Source organism: Amblyomma maculatum, chromosome 1 (assembly GCF_055883805.1).
Source record: "Amblyomma maculatum isolate TAMU_Amacu chromosome 1, ASM5588380v1, whole genome shotgun sequence".
Taxonomy (NCBI): Eukaryota; Metazoa; Arthropoda; class Arachnida; order Ixodida; family Ixodidae; genus Amblyomma; species Amblyomma maculatum.
Window position 1 is genome coordinate 499664312 of NC_139344.1, and position 13826 is coordinate 499678137.

General features: G+C 48.5%; 1 pseudogene; it reads right to left on the bottom strand.

The window, feature by feature from the left end:
* Positions 1–12060: 12060 nt before the first annotated feature.
* Positions 12061–13432, bottom strand: LOC146210316 (uncharacterized; annotated as a pseudogene).
* Positions 13433–13826: the final 394 nt, after the last annotated feature.

Consider the following 13826-nt stretch of genomic DNA (forward strand, 5'->3'; position numbering starts at 1 on the left):
AGTGGAGTCCGATTACTCTATGGGTAGAGAGAGTTCTTTTACTCTGGAAAAAGGAGTCGTATATGGGACAAGCGAAAACTCCTCCAAATGGAGTTCTAGTACTCCTGTTTTTAGAGTGTATATGCAGATTGCTCTGCATTACACGTCACAGTAACCGTAATCCCGCACAAAAAGTCTTCGTGATGCACATGAGAAGTATAAGCTTGGTACAGTAGCTTTTTTTCCCCAAAAAGCACGCATACCGTGCACTGCCTAGATTTCCACTGCAAGGGATACTCTCGCGTAATACCGAGAAATGAAACGCCCCACCATGCTCTCTTCCTCCTCGTTGATTTTCGTTTCTCGCGCCGCCAAGAGATTGGTGTTGTGTCCTTTATAAGCCGAATACATTGCTGTTTTCTTTTCTCTGCTCTTACGTTAAGAATAGCTTTTTTACGGACAGTAAAATGCAATTTCTGTAGAAGACCGAGATTATGACGCTTACCCTCTACCTTTTTTTTAAGCGTTTTGCGCAGTGCCGTCAGGTAGACTGACCCGCGCAAGGTTTACTTTCGTTGACTCGCTTGTCAATTGAAATGGTTGCGCGCAGCCCCCGGCTGTTGGGCCAGGCCAGCTTTCACCGGAGGCTGGCAGCAGGTGAGTTCATTTAGACTCCGGTTATGGGCGGAAGCACTGATGGTCGATAGGTGGCCCCTAGAGACATGCATGGACCACTCAGACGCTTCCGTTTTTGAAGCGGTTCCTACACCTCTAACATTTGCGGTCATGCTAGCTCCTGGCATTTGCAGTTTGCTCCCTTGGAGACAGTGATGAACCCATGGTTACTGCTGCTTTCACACCCTTTAGCTGCACCCTCTGTTGCGGCGGCATCCATTTGTAACCCCCTCTTTGTCGTCGACCGCCGATGGTTGTGTGTGGACGCCCTGTATGGACCAACACCGATCTGTGACGTAAGCACGATGCGGTGGCGCTTCTATCGCCAGCGTGGTCCGACTGGGGGTTAAAAATAGGCTTACCGCCCATAGGAATACATGCAAGCGAAATATTCCAAAGCAGTTTTCTAATTTCACGGGTCATCTATGATGTCGTTATTCGGTACAGAGCATCCATGAACGCCCTGGAACAGATCGTGGAAGTGTGAAATCTCATTACCGAGGCGAAGTATTTTTAAAACACCGCGAAACGTGTGGGGGTGCTAGTCGAGAGGGCGACCCATAGAAATACATGTTAACACAACTTACCGCAACATTTTGCTCGGTTCAGCAGCGTCGAACCCTTCTCATTTTTTTGGTGAACATCTTGTACCACGCCCCGACGTCATGTTGCATGACACACTACATTCTCTTGCAAGTAATGCATGTCTGACGACTTGAGGGATCGCTTACAGCACGATAAACTGACCGCGCACAGTTGCAGACGACCATGCACCACTTGCTGTTGCTATCAGACGCTCCGGAGCTGGAGGCGGTCGCGGTGGGTATCGCCAGCTACGCTGTCGTCTGCTGCAATGCGCGAATCTCGTTCGGTTCATATTGTCGTATGGCGTTTGACAACTGCTTTTTAAATGTAATTCTGTCTTGCACGTATCACTGGAGCGACAGTATTATCAAGCTTATTTACCCTATGCGGCAGCATATCAAACTGTAAGCAAAACTGCGCGATTCGCTACACCCAGCTTGCCTTTTGGCGGTGTCTGGATTCATAACACAGGTTATTCGGGGAGTTTTAAAAGTAGACTGCCTCCGTAATGACGCACCATACTTTATCACACACTTCTTCAAAGCGCTGTCAACGTTTAACGACCGGCCACCACTTCTGATGCTCTGCGAAATGAGAAAAATGCTCCTTTACGTTGTGTTTACATGTATTTCTACGGGTCGCCCTCCCAACTCGCACCCCAACAGGTTTCGCGGTGTTTTAAACATACTTCGCCTCGGTAATGAAATTTCATATTTTGACAATCTGTTCATAGTTGCTTTGTACCGAATAACGACATCACAGGCGCCCCGTGAAATGAGAAAACTGCTTAGAAATATTTCGGTCCCATGTATTCCTATGGGCGCTAACCCTATTTTTCACCCCCAGTCGGCTGCTGCCCCCTTCGTTTGTAGACATGGTCTATATGTGATCGAACCTTGTGCATTTCGTTGAGGAAGGAATTATGCATTCACGCCGTACATGGCCAGAGACGCGGGCATTGCGTAACCAGACATAACCACAAGAGCTCCAGCAAATCTTGGCTTTATTAGACAGTAATGCACTGCATACTTTAATGCGAAAAAAAAAATGGATATGTTCGCGAAATCATGTCCGCAAGATCTGTGACCGAAAGATCTGATCATGCTCACCTGATGACGTCGTGATTCATGTAAGTTATGAGACATTAAAAACTGCTGAGTCAAGGGACGTCATAGGTTATGTGACGTCATAAGGTATCTGAAGTCACGCCAGACAAGTCCCCTTGTCGAAAAGTTCGCTCGGCTTGTGAACTGTTCAGTGCTCTTTCTCAATGTGTAGCCATCTTCCTCTCGTTCTATCCTGAATCAGCAGTGTCAGTGGTTTGATGTCATCAATGAGTCATTGCCATAGTCATAAGTATTGAGTCTTTTGATGTCATAATGACATCATGAGTATGTGACGTCGCTAGTGGCGTTAAGGGTTTGATGTCACTGGGTGACTGTCGTAGTCATAAGTCACGTGACGTCATGGATCATGGGCGCAATACGTCGTTGACTCCATATTCTATGTGACGTGCAAGTGACGTCAGGGCTTTGATGGCGTCCCACAGCAAGCTAGTCAGAAGGCTACGTCAAACTACCCTGAATACCGCGAGACACCGATTTCTGACTGCAAAAAATTACTCATCAAGTGGTAACATCGGAAATCGAAGAGTACCGGTCGGATCTTAACGGAGTGGGTAAGTGGATGCAGAGTCTTCGATTAGGTGTCAACAACGTCGCGGTAGCACTAATGCATTCGCATTCTCCCAATGCAATTTCTGCAGTGGCATAGCCGTCATACCTTTAACTAGCCACCGCTCACGGGCAACTTCTCTTTCCGAATGCTGCAAAGTCCATCCGTATGTCGTCGTCAGCGACGCCAGGTAGAATCCACTGCAGCCGCAGTTTGACATGGGTCGATGAACATGCACCGATCATATTTCATCCGCATTTCGTTGACAAGGAGCAGCCGCTTAGTTGCTTCGGAACTGCCGAGTGTCACATGCCCCCATGCGGTTAACGCGTTCTGGTGTTGGAAAGGGCATCTCGGAAATCCTCTGCATTGAAGGGCTCAAGTTGCACATCACAGTGAACGAAAAGAGCAATCTGTCCAGTAAGCACTGTTGGCAAGTGAATCTGATACCTGTTATCTGCAGCAGTTCTGTTTCCGCTGCCGTCAAGGGCCCTTGTCGCTTTGCTGACGTCCATTCTACGCGCGTCCGTTCGCTTGCGCGGCTGAAAGTATATAATCGATAGCTATCGCCGTAGACGAACATATCGAGCGTTTGAGTGCAAGTCGGTCGCACTGTGCACTGCATGAGGTCTTCTACATTAAGTTCTATCCGTGCGCAACAGACTGCTATTGCACTGCCCTCGTAAGGTGCACTAAGTTAACCTCTACTTCTAAAGCACGCTACCACTAACATCCAATCACCAATCTCGCGGATCTTCCACTTACTTCGAAGCCCTAGCGTAAAACCGCAAGTGAAATGAAACTTTCACGCCTTCGCACACACCTCGCAAGTTCACTACAACGGCTGCAACTTTTTCGTCCCCCAGGCCAGACATGGCAGTAATTGAATTACAGTAATGAAATTAGCGTAATTTAATTTCTTTTCTCGGTAATTTGTACTGTAATGAATTACGTTTTCGGGTTGGTAATTTAGTAATGTAATGAATTACTTCTGGTAGTAATTTCGCAGCAAAAATAATTAATTCTTTTCGAAATTACTTTTTCTAAAGCACTACTCCTTCAATAGACAGCAAAGTAGTTCCGCGATAGCAGGAACGACGTGCGGCAAACCGAAGCCAGCGTAACGGATCGGCAAAAGGAATTGAGCAGAACAGTCCGTCTGAGACCTTCTGTGTAGCAATGTCACTTAGTGCGGCTACTCATGACAACTATTCTCCAAGCAGCAGGATACAAGGCGTCAAGGGAATGCCGAAGGGAGAGATGGTGCAAGAAGGCTGGAGTTGAAAACTAGTTGGAAGAGCGGCGCAGTGGCACTCCCTATTGCGTCGGCTAGGGCACAGCGGATCCATGGTTACACTCGTAACCACGGGGCGAGGGAGGATTGGGGTGGGGGAGATAGGTGGAAGAGTCCATGGCGTGAGCCGCCGTGGCTTGAGCATTACTGAGCAGTGAGCACAAGGTGCCGACGTCAATTCTTGAGACTGCGGAAGCAATAAATAACCTTCTTCGGGCCGTTGAAATGGCGGAGACAGCTCCGGGCCAGCAAGGCGCTGAGTTCGCCGTTCATTTCACGACCGTTCAACCCTGCTTCTGCTTTATGATTATTTTTTTTGCGGTTGTCTTGTTCTGGTGATGGCAAGTGTTGTAGGAAAGAGGGAAGGAATAGGTCTCTGGGAAGGAATTTGGCGGGAAGACGAAATAATGTGTGTGCTTCGAGTCTGGAGAACAAGTTGTTTTCTTCACCAACTTTACTTATTTTTTGCGTTGATTGAAACTAGAAAGTAATTTAAAAGTAATTGAATTACTAAGTAGAAGTAATTGAATTGCAATTTCATTACTTCTAGGGGGCCGTAATGAGTAATGTAATTTAATTCCTTTTGAGAAGTAATTTTGCCATGTATGCCCCATGCTCCCGCCCCGATCGGTGCGCAAGACGGGCTTGATAGAAGATTGACCGTTTTAAGCATAAAATAATTTGTAGACAACTCTGTGCAGTATTTCAATGTCGAGTCTAATGTTCAGCAGATGAACATCGATGGGCATATGCCGTCCAGTTCATCAGCCAAGTGGTTTCTGGCAAATGGCGTTGAAATTTTCAGGCGCGTGAAGCTGGAACACGCTTTGAGAATTAGGTGTCGTGGTCAGGCTTAATAGCATAACAAAATTTAATCCAACCACAGTGGCGTGGTTTGTTTTATATCTCCTGATTATCAGTTTCTACAGTGCGTCAACACATTTACATCATACCTTAGTATCAGCCGCCCACGAGCCGCACTAGCTACGTTCACTGCATAAAATATTCGATGACGTTCCTAACCCGTGTGCGTTATACTTGTAGGCCTGCCTGTGCGCGCTGCGCTTGATCCCGTTTGGTCAACTCGTTGAGCACCCAGCGATTATGTGAATTAACTAATGTGTTTATTTCTTTATTTTTTTTTACTAGCCGCGGCAAAAGACAGTTCATTCAGAACATGTTTTTATGTGTCTATATCCCGTAAGGCTCAAAAACCGTCCAGTGCGTCATTTTCATGAAAGCACCTCCTTCATTTCAACTGTTACTTTCTGGGTGCTTATTACCAATCAGTGCTTCCGTTGTGTCCGGCTTTATCTCGTGAAAACATTACCAGTGATAGAGCCAACATTTTGCTTTGTGGTGTGACCCGCAAACGTCTCTTTGTTTTTCTTTTACATATAAGTCGATAGAGCAAACAATAATGCGCGGAACAGTTCCAGCTATTGCCCCGTGTTCCCAATAGAGGCAGACACTGGCATTTAAGAAAAGGACGAATTCAGGCCATTAGTACGCGATCGACTAGCTCATACCTGATGTCTCAGCTGCCTACCTTACATTAGCACAGCCAGGACATGCCGAAAACCGACTCGGGGTCTGCGCACGAAACAAAAATTTAAAGGCATCTGTTACTGTGTTTATTGAGCGTTCTAACTGCGATTATTCCTTTTATATATCGGCAACGAGTTTTTTTTTTCTGAGTATTTGAGTATTTTTTGAGTGACGTCAGCCTTATCTGCTACAGTATGGAACAGCGAACGAGGGAGAGTGCGAAATGATAATGCAAACCCGGAGTGCTAGGCTGGTCGACGCGATAACCTTCAAATCGCGCTCGACGTACAGCAACATCATCCCCACGGTTGTGCCAGCCCGGCGGCTCCTGTTTCACCAGGTGGGCTTTTCCTTATCGGAACCGCGGACGTGACCGCTCGTCGGGGGCGGCCTCTGCGGGTCGCTCCCCGTTTTTCGGCCGCTTCTCGCGGTCCACGGACTGACTCTGCGAGCCTCGCGTAACACTAGCGAGGCCTAGCACCGGCCGCGCCCTGTGGTGGCCGTGTAGGAGGTCCCCCGCGGGAATGGAGGCCTCCACCTCGCCTCCTGCGTCCTCGGGACCGACTTCGCGTGCGGAGAAGCCGCGATGCGAATCCCCGAACGACACATTGGTAGCGGAGTCATCCATTGCCTACCGAACATCGTCGACCAGGTCCCCTGTCTCGGACCACGGTGAAGCTACAGTGCTTCAGACCACGCAGGCGCAACCTATGTCATCTATTACTGCGGCTCTGAAGATCCAGCTCGCTCCGGAGCTACCCATCCCTAATTCTCTTTACATGGCAATTAGTAATTGAATTACAGTAATTTGAAAACTTTCACCATAATTTGTGATGTGATTATCATTTTTCTGGTAAGGTAAGCTAGTAATGTAATGAATTACTTTAGAGCAGTAATTTTGCAGTAAAAGTAATTACTTTTGCTAAAGTGAATCACTGCTGTTTCTGTACATCATACACCTGGTGCTGGCGTCGCCAAAGCAGTGACGATGCACGGTTGAAAAGCCCGATAGGACCCAATGCCTGCTTGCTTGGGACAGCACGGCTGCTTATAATTTCTCCTCCACTGAAATGCCGCTGTTGTGGCAGGAATTTGATCCTGCAACATTGTGATCAGCAGCCAATTGAACGCCAAAACCGCTGCATTGCGTCCTTGAAATACTGACCCATAAAGCAAACCCAATTTGCGCTCATATATAGTTTCATATTCAGATATGTGGCGCAAAAAACACAAACACAAGATACACAACAAGATAAGTACCAAAAAGCAACCTCGATATGCACCAGCTGTTCCTGACTGCAGTTCCTTTCTGACCGGCGATAACCGGCCATACAGCCGGTATTTGCTATCTTCCAATTCTGGTTAAAAATCGTGTTGCTTATTGCAGAATCCTATGCTACTCGGATGATAAGCAATGCCGCATTATCAGGCAGAGGCCTCCCGTTCCGTGGCAAATCATGAAGACACGTTCCCAGCCCCATTTGGGTCCTTATGTGTGGTAATTAATTTCACTGCCGTTGGGCGCGCATTATTGCCCTCTTGTCACGGGCGCCCGCCTGACCCATTGCCATGCAGAGGTAGTTTATCCTCACCGATCTTCACAATGGCATGCCCGCCACGTGGTTGCAATGCATCTGATAGCAATTAGCTGGGCTAACTGTTGCTGCACAGCTTTGGCTGTTGGCGCTCGAAGCAAACAGACGTGCTTGCGCTGCGCTCCCGTGCCTCGCGCTATTTCTTCTTCGCCCAGATTTCCTGGGCCCAACACCGGCCTTTGGGGCCTTCTGGGCGGCCTCGGAGCCTCCCGTTTTCAGATCCAGGAGTTCCAGAGGCCTCCGCTAGCGGTTTTAGGCCGCTTTTCCAGCCTGCGGACTTTGCCGGTGGTACAGTCAAGGTATATGTACTATGGTAGCGAAGGCTCCATAGACGCCCATGCGTACAAAACATGGCGGCTCACGGGCTCCAGCGACCAATGAAAATTGGGGGGCTATGACCTCAAATGACGTCACGCATACGTTCACTTTGGCGCGAATTATAAAAAAGTTAAAAAAAAAAACGCCGCGTTGCATTGACGAGCCCGCATCATTTGAAGGTTGTTAACCTTTCAGCGCGCGCCAACCTTTGCCATCTAAATGAACTCGAGTTGTTTACGCCCTTGTTTATAAGCAGTTGCTCCAGCACAATGAAAGTGGTTGGCAAAAGTAGCGGCATAGAAAGGCAGCAACACTTCCAAATAGAGACCATGCATGCAAATTCATAACACAAATACTGCTGCAAGTCGTGCAAGTACTTTTGCCATTTACTTTGTCCCTCAGCACAGTAAGGTGCGGTCCAGAAATACTGGTGCAACGGGGCAGTCGTGCCCAGTTCGCAACAGAGTGTACCAAGTGAACAATTATGGTTTTCATATTCATGGTTTATTGCATCAACCAATAAAATACAGCAACAAATCACAACAATAAAAATGCATGTCGCAGACAGCACAAACAGTAGCGCTGTTTAAGCGGGCTAATCATCCTAATGATCACAGCCGAGGCACGGCTTGAAGTGCCTGCCACAAAACATCACCAGATAAGACACATGCATGTACAGAAAACAAAGACAGCTGCGAAATAATGTCATGAATTAGTAGGTGCATCAAAACATACGTGGAGCACTCTTCACATTTAAATGCTTCGACAGAAAGTATGCAGCAGTTTTCAAGGCAATTTTAAGGTTGCACCAGTCCAGACAGCTTTAGCATCAACAAACGTGCTTAACACAGGCATACATTGAGTCTGTATGCAACCTCCAGATCTGCTCACCGGTGAAAGTCAGCCGATAAGCGGTAAGGGTACCGACGGTTGAGTCGACGCTGTCGCAACGTGCCGCAGAGCATCGCTTCCTCACTTTGTGCGGGCTCATCTTGCGATAAAACGCTAAGCGCAATACACTGCTGCAAAAAGACTTCGCACTGCCCGCACGACGAAACCAAAAAAAAAAAAAAAAAAACACGGTTGCAGGGGGATATTAAATCTCACCAAGCGGCGACAGAGCACCGACCAGCAAGGACGTCGAAATCTTCGCAAAAGGGACACTTTCAGACTTGCGAACTAAATTACGCTTTCCCGGGCGCACCACAGCAGACTAGCAGCAGACAGCGATAAGAAACCGTTTCGTGCTTCGTCATCTCCGTTGCCTTGGTTACCTCTGGCAGCGCCTGCTAACCGATGCAACATCAAGGGGGTGGGGCGATAAGAGTGTTGCAAGATAAAAAAAGATAAGAATGTATTTATAAAATACCTTACCTCATTCACAAGCGAAGTTATCCAAATGCCTATTTTTATGTTGATACTTTTCAGTAGTATAATTTCTTAATCTGAGTGGTTGGCCCCCGACCTGTGGCTATGCTGCGGTACCGCTGAACCGCTTTTGAGCCCAGCCTTCGCCACCATTCTACTTCCGCCATGGTACAGTCGAGCGCGATTTGAAGGTTATTGCGCGAGCGTCGACCGGGAACATGAACAGTGCCATGCTCCAGAATTCTCTGCCGAGGCGAGGGAGGTATCAGGCCAGCTTCCCTTACTGTTTTTGTTGTTCCTTCAGCAGCCGTCACTCCCTGCTGGGACATCACTTTCTTTTTTTTTCTCTTTTGGTTCTGCGAACAGGCAGTGACCGTTGTGCGCACGACGTAATATTTGGTGTTATCTGAAATTGGACTGTTTAGCGCAACAGATGGAAAGCTTAGAATAGAGAGAAAGGGCAGTGAGTTTATCGCGGGGATGATGGTTGTTGTATGTGTGCACGGCCCCGCGTCGGGTGATGAACAACTTTTATTTCCGACAAGACGGCGTACATATACATGTGCTGACGCATTGGGTCATGCGCAGATTAGGTTAGAGCGAGTGACGTCAGCCTTACTCAGATCTGCTACATCTTCCTTTTTACGGAAAAAAACAAGGTTTAGCGTCGCTCGGGCAGAGGGTACAGACATGGTTCGCGTCGCTGCCTTGTGCTTCGGCGTAGCTCTTGGACAGGCTCTGTGCGAGGGCCTTCTTGGGGGGCGGAACTTGCTTCAGGTTGCGGTCCTATCAGTCGTAGATGTTCTCGTGTGCGTCGAATTTCCCTGCCGTCCTCGGTTTTGACGATCGCTGAGCGAGGTTCGTTAGCTGGCCTGAGAAAGACAGCTGGAGACCAGCTCCGCTGGATTGAGTCATACACGGTGACCTGATGTCCTGGTGTCGCAGGTGGCAGGTACCTGCTGCCGCGGTTGTAAGTCCTTTGGCGTTGGCGTATCTCACGAAGCCGGCTGCAAACCACGTTGCTGGGTATTTCCCGTGGCTCCAAGTGGCTTCTAGGCACCGGGAGAAGTGTCCGAGTGTGGCGTCCCATCAGCCTCTGCACAGGGGACTGTAGCACATCATCACGCGGAGTATTGCGCCATTCAAGCAAAGCCATTTGAAATGCAGGCATTTTAAAGGAGCATTTTTTTAGAAGCTTCTTTGCTTCCTGCACCGCTCTTTCTGTCATGCCGTTAGACCGCGGGTGGTAGGGGCTTGATGTGACGTGGGCGATACCTAGGATGTTCAGGAAGTCCTTAAATTCCCGGCTGTTAAAGGGCGGCCCATTATCACTGCACAGCTTCAAAGGCAAGCCATGGACAGAAAAGATTTCAGAACACCAGGTTTTCAGCGAGGTTGCTGTGGCGGTTCGAAGTTCCCGAATCTAAAAAAAAAAAATGAGTAAAAGCCCACGATGACGGCAAATTCACGACCTTCGTAAAAGAACAAGTCAATACCAACAACTTGCCAGGGTAAGGTTGGGACATCGTGACTTAAAAGGGGCATTTTGGCGTTTCGCGGCTGATTCTTCATGCACACCTTGCACCCTTTACAGAACTGCTCAATGTCGCTCGCCATGTTCGGCCAGTACATCACGTTCCTAGCCCTCGCCTTCATTTTATCCGCGCCAGCGTGCGCCGCGTGAAGGAGGCGGATCATTTCGTATCTTTTTGACTCTGATATAATTACCTTGTTGCTGCGAAATACGAGGCCATCCTGCGCGTGTATCTCGTCTCGGTACCCCAAGTAGGTCCGAAGTTGCTCGGGGACTTCATGCTTGTGAAGAGGCCACGCTGCCTCGGCGTATTCGCGCTGCTTTGTCAGGTTGCTGTCGCCACTGGTTGCTGCAAGCAGGTCTTTCAGGCAGTGCTCAGAGGCTGAAACGCAATCAAGAACATTGACTTGAAAGTCCTGGTGTTCTTCCATGTATGCCTTAGTGGGAAAGCGAGATAAAACATCTGCGAGGAACAGTTCTTTGCCGGGTTTATACGTAACAATGATGGGATAACGTTGCAACGTCAGCCGCATGCGTTGCAAGCGTAGCGGGCACTGGTGCAGTGGTTTATTGAAAATGATCTGTCTCCACTGTTACTGCATGCTGTTCAAATATATAGTCATGAAATTTGGTGCAGCCGTGCACTATCGCGAGGGTTTCCTTTTCTATCTGAGCATATCTTTGCTGCGCATCTGCGAGTGACCGCGATGAAAACGCAACGCGCATCCTGCATCAGAACGGCGCCTACCCCGAACTGACTTGCGGCAACTGATAAGGTAACTCCTTTCTTGGGGTCAAAATAACAGAGAATTGGGGCTGTTATCAGAGCCTCGCGCAACTTTTCGAAGCTTTCTTGCTGCCTTTCTGTCCATACCCATGCGATTTCTTTGCGTAGCAAAGATCGAAGAGGGGCGGTCACTACAGACATGTTAGGGACGAAACGTTGCACAAAGTTTATCGTGCCCAGAAAAGCTTGCAGTTCCTTACTATTCTTTGGTGCTGTCATTTCCAAAATATCTTCTACGCGTTGTGGGTCAACCCGCAGGCCTTCTGCAGTAAGCACGTGTCCCAGGTAGCGTACCGCTGGCTGGAAAAATGAACATTTCTTCAAGTTCAGTTATGTTCGCGACAGCGTGTTAAAAGATTCTGCAAGTGGTAGTCGTGTTCTTCTTTAGTCTTGCCCCATAAGAGAATGTCATCCATTACTACTGCGACATTTGGCAAACCCTCTAGCACGCGATGCATTGCTGCTTGCAACACTTCCGGGGCTGAGGCAATTTCAAAAGGCATGCGCAGAAAGCGATAATGTCCGTAAGGTGTGCTCATTGTGCAGAGCTTGGAGCTTGCGTCAGCTAGTTTTATTTGCCAGAATACCGATGCCGCGTCTAGAGTTGTAAAGAACTTTGCTTCTGCAAGCTTAGGCACTACATCTTCAAGAGCCGGCATGGGGTAATGCTCCCGTAGCAAAACTTTGTTGAGTGCTGTGGGATCTAGGCAGATGCGTACTTTTTCTTAACTACAGTGACCATGTGACTGGACCATTCTGTAGGCTCATTTACCTTGGATATGACGCCTTGTTCTTCCATGCGCTGGAGCTCTTGACTTTTTCTTGGAGGGCCACTGGAACTCTCCTCGCCGGGACGACCACTCCCACAGCTTCGGGCTTTAAGTTCATCGTGTACTCAACGCCTTTTAACTGTCCCAGTCCACTGAAAACATCTGCAAACTATTGCGCTGCTGGGTACAACTGGTCGACATGAACTGTTTCTACGCGACAAATAAACCCAAGGCTTTCAGCTACTGAGAGTCAGGGGCACATTTTGGTCAACCACGAAAAAAGTCTCTTTGTGAACTTTGTTGTTAGCGCGCAAATGTAGCGAAATTCGTTTAGGCCAGAGTTTTGTGGCCGAAGAACGCAGTTAACGTTATGCGACATTCTCGGTGGGGCTTGTTCGGCAGCTTGCAGACATCCTTACTCGAGATTACACAGCAGTTCGCTCCTGTATCCAGCTTGCATGTGAATGGGTGTCCTTCAATGTCAACTGTCGCGCTCCAATGGTCTGAGGCTACAGCGCCGACGGTCAAAGTTTGTAAAATGAAATCACAGTCATCCGCGCCTTGCAGTTCGCGCAGTTCCTTTTTTGACCCTTGTTATGACGGGGCGCAGATGCTTTTCATGCTTAGGCGAAGTGATTACGCCCACCGCACTTTGTGCAGTCCTTTCCTTGGGTCGGACATGTTACTCCACGATGAGTGAAATAACCACAACGACTACAAGGTCGCTTTCGCGGGCCGACTGCATGGTCTACTGCGTCGCCTGCTGTTTCGGTGCCTTCGCTGATTTCCTTAAATTGTTCCTTTCCTTGCTCGCGGGCTCGGCATATTGCGAATGTTTTCTCATACGACGGGTTTTCGGCTACAAGCGTTTGCTGTAAACACTTGTCCTGCACTCCCAGGGTAATGCGACTGCGGAGCAAGCGGTCTTCCAAGTCTCCGAACTCGCAGTTCTTTGCTAGCAGCCTTAGGTCTGTCAGCCAGTCGTTAAAAGGTTCCCCTTGCTTTTGGTCTCTCGATCCAAAGCGGAACTCATGAAATGTCAAATTCGTCGATGGTTTGTAGAATTCCTCAAACTTTTTAAGTAAAATGTCGACGTTGTTCTTGTCCTCTTCGTTGTCGAATTTGAAAGTGCTATAAGTTTTCCTTCCGTCTTCTCCGATTGTTACAAGTAACGTTGCTGCTTGCACTTCGTTAGGCTGTTTCCTTAACTGGGTGGCCGTAGAAAATAGCATGAACTCACTTTTCCATGCAGTCCATGCGTCTTCCGAGGTATCCAATGGTTTCGGGGCCGGGAGCAGCGTCGTCGGGGCGGACATATCGGGTGATGAACAACTTTTATTCCCGATAAGAAGGCGTATATATAGTGTGCTGACGCATTGAGTCATGCGCAGATTAGGTTATAGCGAGTGACGTGAGCCTTATTCAGATCTGCTTAAGTATGGAACAGCGAACGAGGGAGAGAAGAGTGCGAAATGATAATTTTTCCTGTTGCAAACCCGGCCGCCAGGTGCCTGGAGTGCTAGGCTGGTCGACGCTCGCGCGATAACCTTCAAATCGCGCTCGACGTACAGCAACATCATTCCCACGGTTGTGCCAGCCCTGCAGCGGGCTACCGGCGGTCCTGTTTCACCACGTGGGCTTTTCCTTATCGGAACCGCGGACGTGACCGCTCGTCGGGGACGGCCTCTGCGGGTCGCTC